The sequence below is a fragment of the Sturnira hondurensis genome, unplaced genomic scaffold (genome assembly GCF_014824575.4).
Source record: "Sturnira hondurensis isolate 20B ecotype Veracruz unplaced genomic scaffold, ASM1482457v3 Scaffold0000362, whole genome shotgun sequence".
NCBI classification, from domain to species: domain Eukaryota; kingdom Metazoa; phylum Chordata; class Mammalia; order Chiroptera; family Phyllostomidae; genus Sturnira; species Sturnira hondurensis.
Window position 1 is genome coordinate 1,102,534 of NW_028072993.1, and position 14,276 is coordinate 1,116,809.

Below are 14,276 nucleotides of genomic sequence, written 5' to 3' on the forward strand. Positions count from 1 at the left end.
ACGCGGGAAACGCGGCGACCAGAGGGAAACAGGGGCGGGGACTGCTTACTACGGCTTACGTCACGTAAACAAACGCCTCCTGGATGGAGGCGGTGGCGAAGGGGGCGTGGCGGGATGGGAAAGGCGGAAAGGTTAGCCATCCAGCGAGAATGTGAGGCTGCGTGACGTGCTTTCCATCCTGAAGTTCTTGGGGCGCACAAATGTTGCGCGTTAAAAATTGTCTTCAAAGCTGTATTTGCAATATTTTCACACCTATGCCCAGTGTCTGGCCCGAGGTGACAGAAGAGGTGGTCTTGCAAGCACCTAGACCGAATTTACGAGTCTCCTACGTTTACTAAATTGTGTTTGAACTTAGATTTTTAAAGCTTTTTTTTAATCCTCTGGAGTCGGCAGAGGTTTATTTTTCTAGCAGTTTTAATGAATCGTTTAGTAAAGTCCCATATGACATACTATCCACTCGCTAACTCCCGCCTGCCCTCCTCAAACTGTAACACATCCTATAAGAATCCAATTTTTTATCTCCACTTCAGCCTTAGGATTATAGCCTGTTCAAATTGAAGCGTTGTTAATTTCCGTGGGAACAGTGTCACTTTCCTGAAAGACTAATCAGTGGGAAGCCAGTCATCTACGGCTGTGCATACCTCCTCCAGATGCTCGTGAAGGGTGTTTCACTCATCCAGAAATCATACCACTAACTGGTGGTCTTGGGAATCGAAAAAGCAGCCAGTGAAGTGCAGATTTTCCCTTATGGAATATATAAATAAACCAACTATCTAAACGCTTCTTGCCCTGGGAGGGAAAAAAATGAAAAACTGTAGCAACTCTTCTCAGATTGGTAAGTGAAAAATGAAAAACGGAATGATTGTGATAAACCTTTATTACAAGAACACACCTAACACCAACAAGCTAAGAAGCTGATTTAATGATACATGGAGGGTGGGGTGAGAGGAAGGATGTTTTCCAAAGAAACTTGATATTAGTCCCAAGCTACAAAAGTGTGGACATCAACCATAAAACTTAATCATCTGCTGACAAGTTTCACTGCTTTCACGGTAGTGTCAACAATATGGATTTAAATAGATACTTCTGAAAACGCTACTTTAACTCAACAGCCAATTCCTAGTATAGACAAGACAAACGCACTTCTGAAGTCTTCGTCTAATGCTTCTTCTCCTTGGATTCTGTAACATACGATTTCTATAACTGTATGTGAAAATTCTGTATTAAATACCTGTGAAGGAAAAAATCAAACACCTCTCACTAAAATGCAAGCTCCCAAAGGGCAAAAATTTTATATTGTATTCACTTTTGTATTCTAGTGCCTAACACGGTGCACGTCAGATAATAAACTCTGAAGAATTGCTCGTAAAATTGACATTTTCAAATGTATTATATAAGTTTATCTCAGTCCAAAGCAAATTTAGTTTAGAATGTTTGTACTTAACCTATAATGAGTTTGGAAGTTATAGTACTCACCTCGATTGATATGATGCCTGTCCTTATAATAATAAATAAAGCAGAATAAACTTAATAACTTTCTGGGCTTTTATTGGTGGCAAACTGGACCCTGAGCATAAACTCCTAACTTCTTTTTGAAGAGAATTTTTAAAAGTTGTCTTGGATTGTCTCAAGTACTTATTTGGTTTATGACAGATTCTACAAAAGTAACTTCAAATTAGTATGTACTTTTGAAAGTATGAAAATTGCAAGTATTTTTAACCTATAATTATTTCTTATAGGATATACCTACATATTTTATATAAATATAAAAATATATGTTTATATAAACATTAAAATGTAAAGCCTTTTCCCTTGAAGGTTTATGTAAAGAATATATATGGTAATTCAGGGATGGAATAGGTTCAAATGTGCGAAGAGTTAAGGGATTACAATATTTAGAGTATACTATTCGGATAAGAGAGTACCTGGAAACTTCAGAACTACTGAGCTAACACATCACACACCAAGACTTCCTCTACTCTCAAAGTAGAGGTCAAGAAGTAATCTGGGTGATTTCTGTAGAAAAGGTAGCAACAAAATTGTCAAGGAGAAATTTGAGTTCCTCAGTCATTTTTTTTTAACCACTTGCTAGTTTTTGAATAACCAGATGCATTTCAAAGTTTCTTTTGTTCATGTTGTTGCTTGAACACATTGTTATGGCTGGCTCTATACAGGGCCAATAGCTCATTTATAGGCTACTTGAAAATATCATTACCAATATAGCCCAAGTGAATTTTTCATTAGAAAGGAGGGGAGGGAGGAAGGAAGGAATTTATAATATAATTTGGATTATAGGAGATGAAATTATACCATGTTAGAAAAATATTTGAGTATTTTTAGTGACTATAGTTTTACTCATACTGAGTTCTCAAATATTGAAATAGAAAATATAGTAAAAATTGAAATTGAAATTGAATATAAGTTGTCATATATTGTGGTTAAGCCAACTGCTGTGTTTGTAACATGTTGTCCTTGCTGTAGAATTACCCCTAATACTTGAATGTTTTCATTCATTTAGCAAATGTTTAATGGTCATAACTATGAACAGATAGTAAAACCATTTCAGAAGAAGTTCAAGCCCTACCGGGATGCCCCCACCTTTTCTAATTTATTTGTATATAATTTTATTTTATTTGCTACTTTTTTTCTGTAGCATTTATTCCCTTTTTTTGAGACTTGACTACTGTCAGCAACTTTACAACGTACTATAATATTTTTGAAATTGTGGATAAATTTACATAAAGTACTGAAAAGGACAGCTTTTGCTTGGAAATGAAGGTCATGACCAGCAATTTAGAAATATTTGTAACAACAACTCAAACTAATAGTTGTTTTATAAATGAAGGCTGATACCCTCATCAGAGGCTGGTACCAACCACATCAAAACACTTTTTTTGATCCCAGGAAAGATCTGGTTATTATTATTAAACATTGGGTTTGGTTCCTTAGCAGGGAATAGCTATAAAACTAAACCTTTTCCTCACACGGAAACAAGCACAGTATTTTATTACTTATTTGTTTAAATCCTTTTGAAGTTCACTTAGCAAGTGGTCAGAGCCAATGAGATAATTTTAAGCTATAAGATATAGAACTGGTTATGTGATCTAAGCAACCCTCCAACAACCGTTGACAGCTGCCAGAAAATGGTATCTATTACTTAATCAGAATTATCTTTTAAAATTTTGAACTTAAAGGCACAAAGAAGGGTCAAGAATTTATTCTTAGAAAAAGTAACCTCTGATTTTTTAAGAAATAAGCTTTTTACTACTATTTTATGACTGAATAGGATACTTAGAAAAAATAAAATTACTGATAACAAAAGTAATTTTATTTTAAGAAGGACATTGACAAACTCAAATGAGTTCATAGGAGAGTAAATCAGAATGATGAAAGAAGCTAGAAACCACAACATAAAAGCAATAATTAAAGGAGGGGCTGTGTTTTGATTGAGCAAGAGAAAAGTCTTTGACTATCTGAAGGACCATCATTAGGAGAATGAATGGGCTTGTTCTTTTTTATGCTAAGGAGCCAAATTAGTCTTGAAAATCACAAGAATGTAGATTCTTGCTAAACACGAGAAAAATGTCTAAAAAATACAAACAGTCCAAGGATGGTTCAGGATACTTTAGAAGGCAACGTTCCCATCACTAATGATGATATTCACAAAACTAAAACCAAGAATTTTATTTCAATGAATTACATCATTTACAATATAAAGCTTGTACCTCTAAACTCCTAATGAATGCTATGAATCTGTGATTCCAAATAACAAATGCCTAAAATTCAGGAGAAGGATTTATAGCTGTGGCTGGAGAGGTTAGAAATGTCTTTTTAAAGAGGATAGAATTTAAGCTTGGACATGAATTCATTCACTCACTCAACAAATACTTAGTATCTACTAGTTGTCAGGCTCTGATAATACAATAATGAGCAATGCAGAAACAGTTTCTCACTCACTGTAGGAGGCTGGCATTCCAAAGAACCATACAAATATAGTTACAGACTGTGAGAAATAAAAGAGAAAACGTAGTGTGAACCTGTCCATGTATGGCAAAGGAATCTGATCTAACTTGGAGGTAAGAAAAAGCATTTTTGAGGAAAAGAAGTTGAATTGTCAATTAGGTGGAGATTTGGAGGGTGGAAAGAGTATCGAACCAGTGGTACCTTCAGAAACAAGTTCTTTGTAACAGCCAAGTACTTGGGGGTGGTGGGAAAGGATATAACTAAGAAAGAAAAAGAGTTTTGGTTGAATAAAAGTCATACATGAATCCCGACTGAGGTAAAAAAAAATGGTGTCAGGTGTTGGGTACCAACATAAAACAGGATTTAACCCTTCTGATTTTGGAAGTACCTACAATGAGCTAAAAGTAGCTGCACACCAAAAACACTCCAGAAGCAAAACCCATGGTTAGATTATAATTGATTTAATCAATGTGTGTTTCTTCCATGAAAATTTATTTTTCTAAATGCTAAGAAATTGATCCACAGCTATAGAATCCACTTCCTGGAAGAACCCCTGTTCTAATTATTCAAATCATCGCTGAAGGCAAGCATGCCACGTCATCAACACCTGAATAAGCCAACAAGCAGACACTCCATGCAGAAAGTCACAGAAACATCCTGGGTTGCTGTTTCTAAGAACTTTGGATACAAAATATCGAGGAATCTAGAAGAATTTAGTATTTTGCTTACAGTTAATTTAAAAACTCTTTAATGTATATTTTTTAAGAATCGTAATTCTTTTTTAAAAAGATATTATTTATTTATTTTTAGAGAGAGAAGAAGGGAGAGAGAAATGTCTGGGTGTGATCAGTTGCTTCTCTCACACCCCCAACTGGGGACCTGGACTGCAACCCAGGCATGTGCCCTAAATGGGAATTGAACTGGCGACCTTTCAGTTTGCAGGCTGGCACTCCATCCACTCGGCCACACCAGCCAGGGCAAAACTTGAATTCTTTACCTGAATTTTTAAAAGTAGGGTGAATTGTCACAGCTTAGATCAGCAAAGAAGAGTTATTGGTTTCAATATTTCACATGATATAACCATTAATAGTTTATCTAGAGATATTGTTAATATAGCATTTATTTAGTTTCCAGAAATGGAAATATAAAGAAAAGCAGATGAAACAGAAGTAATCAATACCATAGTCTATTTGTGGCAATTGTTAGAGAAGATGGTATTATCAGAAAGTGTAACATATTGCATACTATCTAACAGGGAAGGTTTGGTATCTGAACATAATTTAAATTTCTTTGTAGGAATAAAACTAAGAAACATATCCTTAGGATTGTGGAAATTAGGAAAGGACGTTGAAAATTAAAATGCTACTGTAGGGAGGTGGGCTGGGATGGGAGTAAAAGACAAAACTGTACTTGAACAGTAATTAAAATAAAATTTTAAAAAATGCTACTGTAATGCCAATAATATAATCTATATTTAAACTAATAATTTACAAAATAAGATTTTGCTGAAGAGAATGCAAGACTTCAACTATTTTCAGAAACTATTTCTGAAAAAATATGCATTCTTCAAAACTTTACCTCCCATCAGTTTTTCAAATCAGAACAATGCCATTTGTGCTAGAATGAATTTCATATATTAAATAATTTTTGGTCCAAATTCTTGATTTGGAGAACTGAAGTAAACCAAACACATTCCTGTTAACATTTATGATAACACATGTAATACAGTCAAAAGAACAAAAGTTATCAACATTTTCCTATTTTAAGCATGTCATGAATACTATTTAAAAAGGATGTAATTAAAACATAAAATTAAAAATTAAAAATAATGTTTTAATCCTGGAGTGAGGCAACATAAGGTACATGTATAGGGATATTCATTTCAGCATTATTTGTTATGGAAATAACCCAAGTGTCCATCAATAGGGAACTCATTAAATAAATGGAGCTTCCATAAAATGGAATTCTATACTGAGCAAGAATTAAGTTGCTTTATATATACCGACATGGAAGGGTATTAACACTCTAATTAGTGGCTAAAAAGCATTTACCAGAACAGCAAGTACAGTACGATTTTATCTGAGGGGCAAGAAGCAAGAGCACTTGTACCTGCACAGAAAGTGGCTGCAAGACGCACTCCAGTGTCAATCACCATCACTTCTAAGGGTAAAAGTGAGAAACTGGGAGGAGTGATTGTTATACAATTTTTACATAATGTTTTTCATTAAAGTTTTATGAGCATCAATTACCTTTATACAATGATACAAAATATATTAAAGTAGAAAAGCTCTTATTAAAACACACGAAGCACATTAGGAATACAAGCAACATTACTAAAAGGAAACGTGTTAGTATGAGCTTAACAAACGAATTACTGAAGTAACAGCTTCTACGACCCCAAATTTATACATAGCTTGGCTTTAAAGCTTCCAAAGTATTTTCTATCATACGTGCATATAAATAGCTATAAAACCATGCAGTCCACAAAAGCTCTAATTTCTTCTGCCTGGAATTCCCTTCCCCCTCATCTCTGAGTGTTTAAATCCTACCCATCTTTCAAGTCATGATTCAAATGCCAGCTTAGGTCCAGGCATAATAATCATTTATTGATTGCCAGCTCTGGGTCAGGGTAGCATTACTCCATGTGCTGCCACATGTTTTATCTCCCTTCATTGTTTAAAATCTTCACAATAATCCTTCGAAATAGGAGGGAGTCTTTCTCATTTACATGTGAAAAAATGGGCCTTAGCAGTTAGGAGGCTTATTCGGTGTCACAGGTGTCAGAGTAAGCAGTGGAGGTGATTGAAGAAAGCCAGTCTCCTACGTCCAAATTCCAAATTCATTCCACTTTATTCCTCCGGGGTTTTCCCCTGATTTCTCAAACAGAAAGTAACATTTTCCTCCTCTTCACTTTACCAACACTTTGTCAGTGCATCATAAGGTGTGCATCAGTTTCTGTTTTAGGTTTAAGTTATTCACGTACAGCCTTCTGTCTCTGAATGGTGAGGAGACCTAAATTGAATAGTTTTAAGCCTGGAGGGCATGAAAATCACCCATGAATTTTTTCCAACTTTCTTTTATTGTGGTAAAACACAAAGTTTATTATCTTAATAATTTAAGGGTACAGTGCAGCGGTAGTAAATATATTCATAAGGTTGTGTACCCATTACCACCACTCACTTCAATTACTCCTTCCATGTTAAAAAACTGAAACTCTATACCCATGAAACAGTAACTCCCATTCTTCTCTGCCCCCAGCAATCAGCCTTCTACGTTCTGTCTTTATAATGTCGACTACTTTAAGAACCTCATATAAGTGGAATCATACAGTATTTGACATTTTGTGATTGGCTTATTTTACTTAGCATAATGTCCTCAAGGTTCATTTGCATTGTACCATATGTTAAAATTTTTTTCTTTTTAAGGTTGAATAATATTGCATTGTATATATCTCACATTTTGCTTCTCTATTCATCCACTGATAACACTAAGATTGCTTCCATGTTTTTACAACTGCAAATAATGCTGCTATGAACATGGGTATACAAATATCTCCATAAGGCCCTTTTTTTCTATTCTTTTGGGTGTATACCCAGAAGTAGAATTGATTAATCATATAATATTCTATTTTTAATTTTTTAAGGAACTACCATACTGTTTTCCACAGGAGCTATACCATTTTACAATTACAACAGGGTTGCAATTTTTTTACATCCTCACCAACATTTGCTACTTTCCATATTTGGCTGTTAGCCATACTAATGGTTGTGAGGTAGTATCTCAATGTAGTTTCGATTTGCCTTTTGCTGAAGATCAGTGATGCTGAGCATCTTTTCGTGTGCTCATTGGCCATTTGTATATTTTCTTTGGAAAAATGTCTACTCAAGTCCTTTGTCCATTTTTTTAAAGATTTTATTTATTTACCTTTAGAGAGGAAGGGAAGGAGAGGAGAGAGATATCAATGTATGGTTGCCTCTTGTGAGTCCCCTGCTGGGAACTGGCCTGCAACCCAGGCATGTGCCCTGACTGGGAATCGAACCGTGATTGTGTGGTTTGCAGGCCCGTGCTCAATCCACTGAGCTACACTAGCCAGGGTCCTTTGTCCATTTTTGAATCAGATTGGTTTGGGGGTTTTGTTGTTTTTTGTTTTTGTAATTGAATTTTAGGCGTTCTATATATGTCCTGGATTTTAATCCCTTGTCAGATACATGATTTGCAAATATTTTCTCCCATTCTTTGGGATGCCTTTTTATTCACTTAATGTTGTCTTTTGATGCAGAATGTTTTAGTTTTTTGAAGTCCATTTTGCCTACTTTTCTTTTGTTGCTTGTGCCTTTAACGTTGTATCCATGATCATTGCTACGTTTGAGGTCATAAAGCTTTTTTTTTTTAGATTTTATTTATTTATCTTTAGAGGGGAAGGGAAGGAGAGAAGGAGAGAAATATCAATGTATGGTTGCCTCTTGTGAGTCCCCTGCTGGGAACTGGCTTGCAACCCAGGCATGTGCCCTGACTGGAAATTGAACCATGATCGTGTGGTTCCCAGGCCTGCGCTCAATCCACTGAGCCACGCCAGTCAGGGTGAGGTCGTAAAGCTTTTGCCCTATGTTTTCTTCTAAGAGTTTCATACTTTTAGGTCATACATTTAAGTCTTTGATCCATTTTGAGTTACATTTTGTATATGGTAGATAAGGGTCTAACATCATTCTTTTGCATGTGGATATCCTGTTTTCCCAATGCCATTTGTTACAAAGATTGTCCTTTCCCCATTAAATGGTCTTGGTACTCTTGTCAAAAATCATTTGACCATACATGCAAAGCTTTACATCTGGGTTCTCAATTCTTTTTCATTGGTGTATATTACTGTCTTTATTCCCATATCACACTGTTTTGATTACTGTGGCTCTGTAGTGAGTTTTGAAACCAGAAAGTGTAAGTTCTCCAGCTTTGTTCTTTTTCAGGAGTCTTTTGGCTATTTGGGGTCTCTTACAATTTCATATGAATTTTAGAATGAGTTTTTCTATTTCTGACAAAAAAAAGTTATTGGGATTTTGATATAGATTGAATTGAATTTATAGATCACTTTGGGTAGTATTGATGTGTTAACAATATTGTCTTCCAATTCATGAATATAGGACATATTTCCATTTATTTTTGCCCCCTTTGATTTCTTTCAGCAATGCCTTACTGTTTGTAAAACTTAAATTTGTATGCTTTTCTCTTGTTAACCTATTTTGTCCATTTAATTTTCAGATGCAGCCAGGGACTCAAAGAGGGTTGAGGGAAATCTTTTCCTCCCCTAATCTTTGAACAGAGATAATTTTACTTCTCCATCTCCAATTTGGATTTATTTTATTTCTTTTTCTTGCCTATTTTGTCTAGCTAAAACTTCCAGTACTGTGGGGGGGGTAATTTATTTTTAAATTATAGTTTATTGTCTATGCCATGACAGTTGTCCCAATTGTACCCCCATTGCTCCCCTCCACCCAGCCCCCATGCCCACTGCCTCAGGCAATCCCCACACCATTGTCCATGTCCATGAGTCATGCATTTATTTTCTTTTGCTGCTCCATTTCTAATGCTGTACTTTACATCTGTGATTATTCTCTAATTACCAATTTGTACTTAATTCCTTCACCTTTTTTACCCATTCCCCTAGCCCCCTCCCATCTGTCAACCATCAAAACATTCTCTGTATCTATGATTCTGTTTCTGTTTTGTTTGTTTATTTTGTTTTTTAGATTCAATAGTTTTTTTAAGGTTTTGTTTATTTATTTTTAGAGAGAGGGGAAAGGAGGGAGAAAGAGAGGGAGAGTAACATCAATGTGTGGTTGCCTCTTGCACACCCCCCACCAGGGACCTGGACTACAACCCAGGCAAGTGCCCCGACTGGGAATCAAACTGGCAACCTTTTAAATCACAGGCCGGGACTTAGTCCACTGAGCCACACCAGCCAGGGCTCAACTGTTGATTAGATATGTATGTATTGCCATTTTGTTGTTCATATTTTAAAACAGATTTTATTAATTTTTTTAGAGAGAGGGGAAGTATGGGAGAAAGAGAGGGAGAGAAATATTGATGTGTGAGAGAAGCATCCATCCATTGCCTCTCGCATACCCCTGACCAGGGAACTGGCCCACAGCCTAGGCGTGCATGTTGACTGGGAATCAAATTGGTGACCCTTCTATTTGCAGGCCAGCACTCAACCCACTGAGCCCCTTTGTTCATATTGTTCATAACATATGAACAATAGAGTCTTTAGCATTTAAAAAGGAAGAGGCTTTCACATATCATATAATACTGATTTGGTGGTGGTGAATTCTTTTAGCTTTCTTCTCTTCATCTACCCTTGGATTCTAAATGATAGCTTTGCTGGGTAGAGTAACTTTGGTTGTAGGTCCTGGTTTTTCATCACTCTGAGTATTTCTTGCAAATCCCTTCTAGCCTGCAAAGTTTCTTTTGAAAAATCAGCTGACAGTCTTATGGGTGCTTCCCTGTAGATAACTAACTGCTTTTCTCTTGCTGCTTCCTCTTTGGCTTCATCTTGTTTGGGACTCTGTGCTCCCTGGACTTGTATGTGTATTTCCTTCTCTACGTTAGGGAAGTTTTCTGCCATTATTTTTTCAAATAGGTTTCCAATTTCTTGCTCTCTCTCTTCTTCTTCTGGCACCCCATGATATGAATGCTGATGTGCCTGAAATTGTCCCAAAGGCTCCTTACACTACCCTTATTTTTTTAATTCTTTTTTCTTTTATTCTTGCTGTTTTCATTGGTTGTTTTTTTTTCTTCCTTACATTTCAAAGCATTGATTTGACTCTCAGCTTCATCTACTCTACTGCTGATTCCCGGTAAATTGTTCTTTATTTCAATTAGCATCTCCTTTGTTTCTGACTGAATCTTTTTTTTATGCCGTTGGGGTCCTCACTAAGTTAATTGAGCAACCTTATAACCACTGTTTTGAACTCTGCATCTAGTAGATTGCTTGTCTCCATTTTGTTTAGTCTTTTTTCTGAAGTCTTATTCTCTTATTTGGGCCATGTTTCCTTTTCTGCCCTCAATTTGGCAGCCTTCCTGGGTTTGTGTCTATGTATTAGGTAGAGCTGCTATATCTCTCAAGCTTGGTAGAGTGGCCTAATGTAGTAGGTATCCTATAAGCAGTGGTCCCCAAACTTTCTGACACCAGAGACTGGTTTCATGGAAGACAATTTTTCCATGGACCACAGAATCATTAATCATTAATAATTTTTGCAAATCTAAATTTAGAATAAGAGTAGCCTCTTATTCTAAAGAAAAGAAAGTTCAAGTGATAGGGTGATAGGGACACTGTGAGGATCAGGTGGCATAAGCCCCAAGGGTATAGCAGACAATTAGCGTGATGGGTGAAACAACTGAGACACAAAGGTGTGATTGAACACCCCTTTGATGTTAACCTACAAAGGTTATAAGAAATGAGGAGAATATGCACCAACCTGTGCGGCTCAGTTGGTTGGGTGTTGCCCAGCAAAGCAAAAGATCACCAGTTCAATTCCTGCTTGGGGTGCATGCCTAAGTTGCAGGTTCGGTCCCCAGTTGGGGCACATATGAGATGCAACCAATTGATGTTCTTCTCCTACATCAATGTTTCTCTCCCTCTCTTTCCCCCTTCCTTCCCCTCTCTCTAAAAATATATATAAATAAAATCTATTTTAAAAAATGAGAACAGGCCTATTAGGTCATTTCCTCAGGCTATACCCTTTCATGATGGTTCTGTTCTTTCTTTTCCTTTGAAAGACACCCTTGCCCTCGCTGGTGGGGCTCAATTGGTTGGACCATTATCCTATAGACCAAAAGGTTGTGGGTTTGATTCCTGCTCAGGACACATACCCATGTTATGAGAAGGCAAGTGATCATTGTTTTTCTCTCTCTTGAAAGAAAGAAAGAACCCTAAAAGAAAGAAAGAGCCATGGCTGGTGTTGCTCAGTGGATTTAGCACTGGCCTGTGAACCAAGGGGTCGTTGGTTCAATCCCCAGTTAGCGCATGTGCCTGGGTTTTGGGCCAGGTCCCTGGTGGGAGGATGTGCAGGAGTCAACTACACATTGATGTTTCTCGCCCTCTCTTTCTTTGTCTCTTCCCCATCTCTAAAAATAAATAAAATCTTTAAAAAATAAAAGAAAGAAAGAAACGTGTCCTTATTCTATCCAGATAACCCTTGCACAAAAATGTTTATGCTGTGCTGGAAGAATAAAGAGCCTGCCTCTCCCCAGCTCCCCTGAACCTGTAAGGTGGCAAAAGACTAGACCATGCTGGCAATGCTTTGGAAAAGGAAGAATTTATCTAAAATGAGGAAGGGACTTCAGAACACCACACCAGGAATGTGGCTGAACAGGACTGACGACATAGGCACCATAAAATATGGTGTTTCTTACCTGAGGAGTTACCTTTTAAGGGAGCGCATTCTGTTAACATGTCTGCGTGTCAGCCACATACTTTTACGATAATGACAAGAAGAAATCTGTCTGTGTGTATGTAGGTGTGTACGACTAGCTGATGCCTCATTTTTCTCAATCAATCTTTTCCATCAACTATCAGCATACGAATTTAGAAATCTTGCTGGAATTTGTTGTAATTAGATTTGGCCTAAAGTGGGCCACTTTATTACATAGAGACGATCGAGCTGGCTGAAAGTCACTAGCGTATATACCTGAGTAGTTTTTCATAAAGTTTATAATAATGATTAATAATAAATACCTTTATGCACATAATCTGCTCTATGATAAGGATACACAATGTTACAAGATAAGACTCCTTACCCTTAATGGGCTTCTAGCTCCATGAGGGAGACACAACAGTTACATAAAAATTGAATGCCCAAATATTCAATATAATGAGATCAGTATTGAATGAAATATACTCACCACTGTTGCTGTGGGAGTTCCGATGCTCTGTGCCCTTGAGGAGCTTGTAAGGGGATCAGACAAGTAAACAGATAATTCCCGTAGAACATGACAAAGTATGCACAAGGTTCTAAAGGAGCACGAAGTTGGGTTACTCAGCAGCTGGGTGTTCAGAGAAAGCGTGGAGAAAATGCTGCTTGAGTGGATCTGGAAGGATAGATGTGCGGTTGACAGGCGAACAAACAGGGGCAGGGCTTTCCCAGCTGCATGAACAGCATAAGCAAAAGCCCATCAATGGGGAAAGATGCCCCATCGAAGCAGCCTGCAGAATCACAAGTGCGTGGCTGAGACTTACGGGGCACCAGTCGGGTCAGATGGTGGAAGTCCACGAGCCGTGTTAATAAAGAGCTTGGTGCGGGTCTGTGAACCAGACAATCGCAGTTCGGGCACATTCTAGGTTGCAGGCCAGTTCCCGGCAGGGGCCAGTTCCCAGCAGGGGATGCACGAGAAGCAACCATACATTGATGTTTCTCTTCCTCTCTCCTTCCCTTCCCCTCTAGAGATAAATAAATAAATAAATAAATTTTAAAAAATAAAGAGCTTGGACTTAGGCTGAAGGTGATGGGAATCATAAAAAGCATGTAAGTAGGGGAGTGACATGACTAAATTCATGTTTTTAGGTATGTAATTCTAGGTGCAGTGTGGATTAAAAGGAAGTAAGACTGGAGGCAGACTGATGATCGATCACCGAAGATTATAATGCTATATAGTTTGGGCAAAATGTCACTAAGGGCCGTAACTAGATAAGAATGAACAGAAGAGGACAGATTTGGGAGATTTCAAAGAAAGAAAACAAAAAGTGCTTGGTTATTGACTGAATGTATGAGAAGGAGAGCACAAAGTCTAGGTAAGTCCCATTTTTCTGATTTGGATGGCGATCACCTGAACTGAGATTGAGAGAACTGGGAAATGAGTAAGTTTAGAGAGGAAGACAATTAGATCTGATCTGAAGAAGGGAAGGGGAAAAAGTAGAAGCTAGAGAGGGATGACAGAAGAAAGTTTTCTGGCCCTGACCTGTGCAGCTCAGTTGGTTGGGTATATTCTGGCAAAGTGAATGGTCACTGGTTTGATTCCCAGTCAGGGCCCATGCCTGGCTTGCAGGTTTGGTTCCTGGTCAGGGCACATCCAAGAGGCAACAAATCAATTTTTGCCTCTCACACTGATGTTTCTATCCTTCTCTTTATCCCTCCCTTCCCTAAAAGTAAATAAAATCTTAAAAAAAAAGAAGACATAAATGCAAATGGAGGATGTTGGACAGAGAGTAGTTTATACAATTAACCATGCTTGCTTGCAGGTAAGGAAACCACAAAGATGGGGCAATGTGGTGGGCTCAATAATGACCCTTAAAGATATCGCACGCAATCCACAGAACCTGTAAG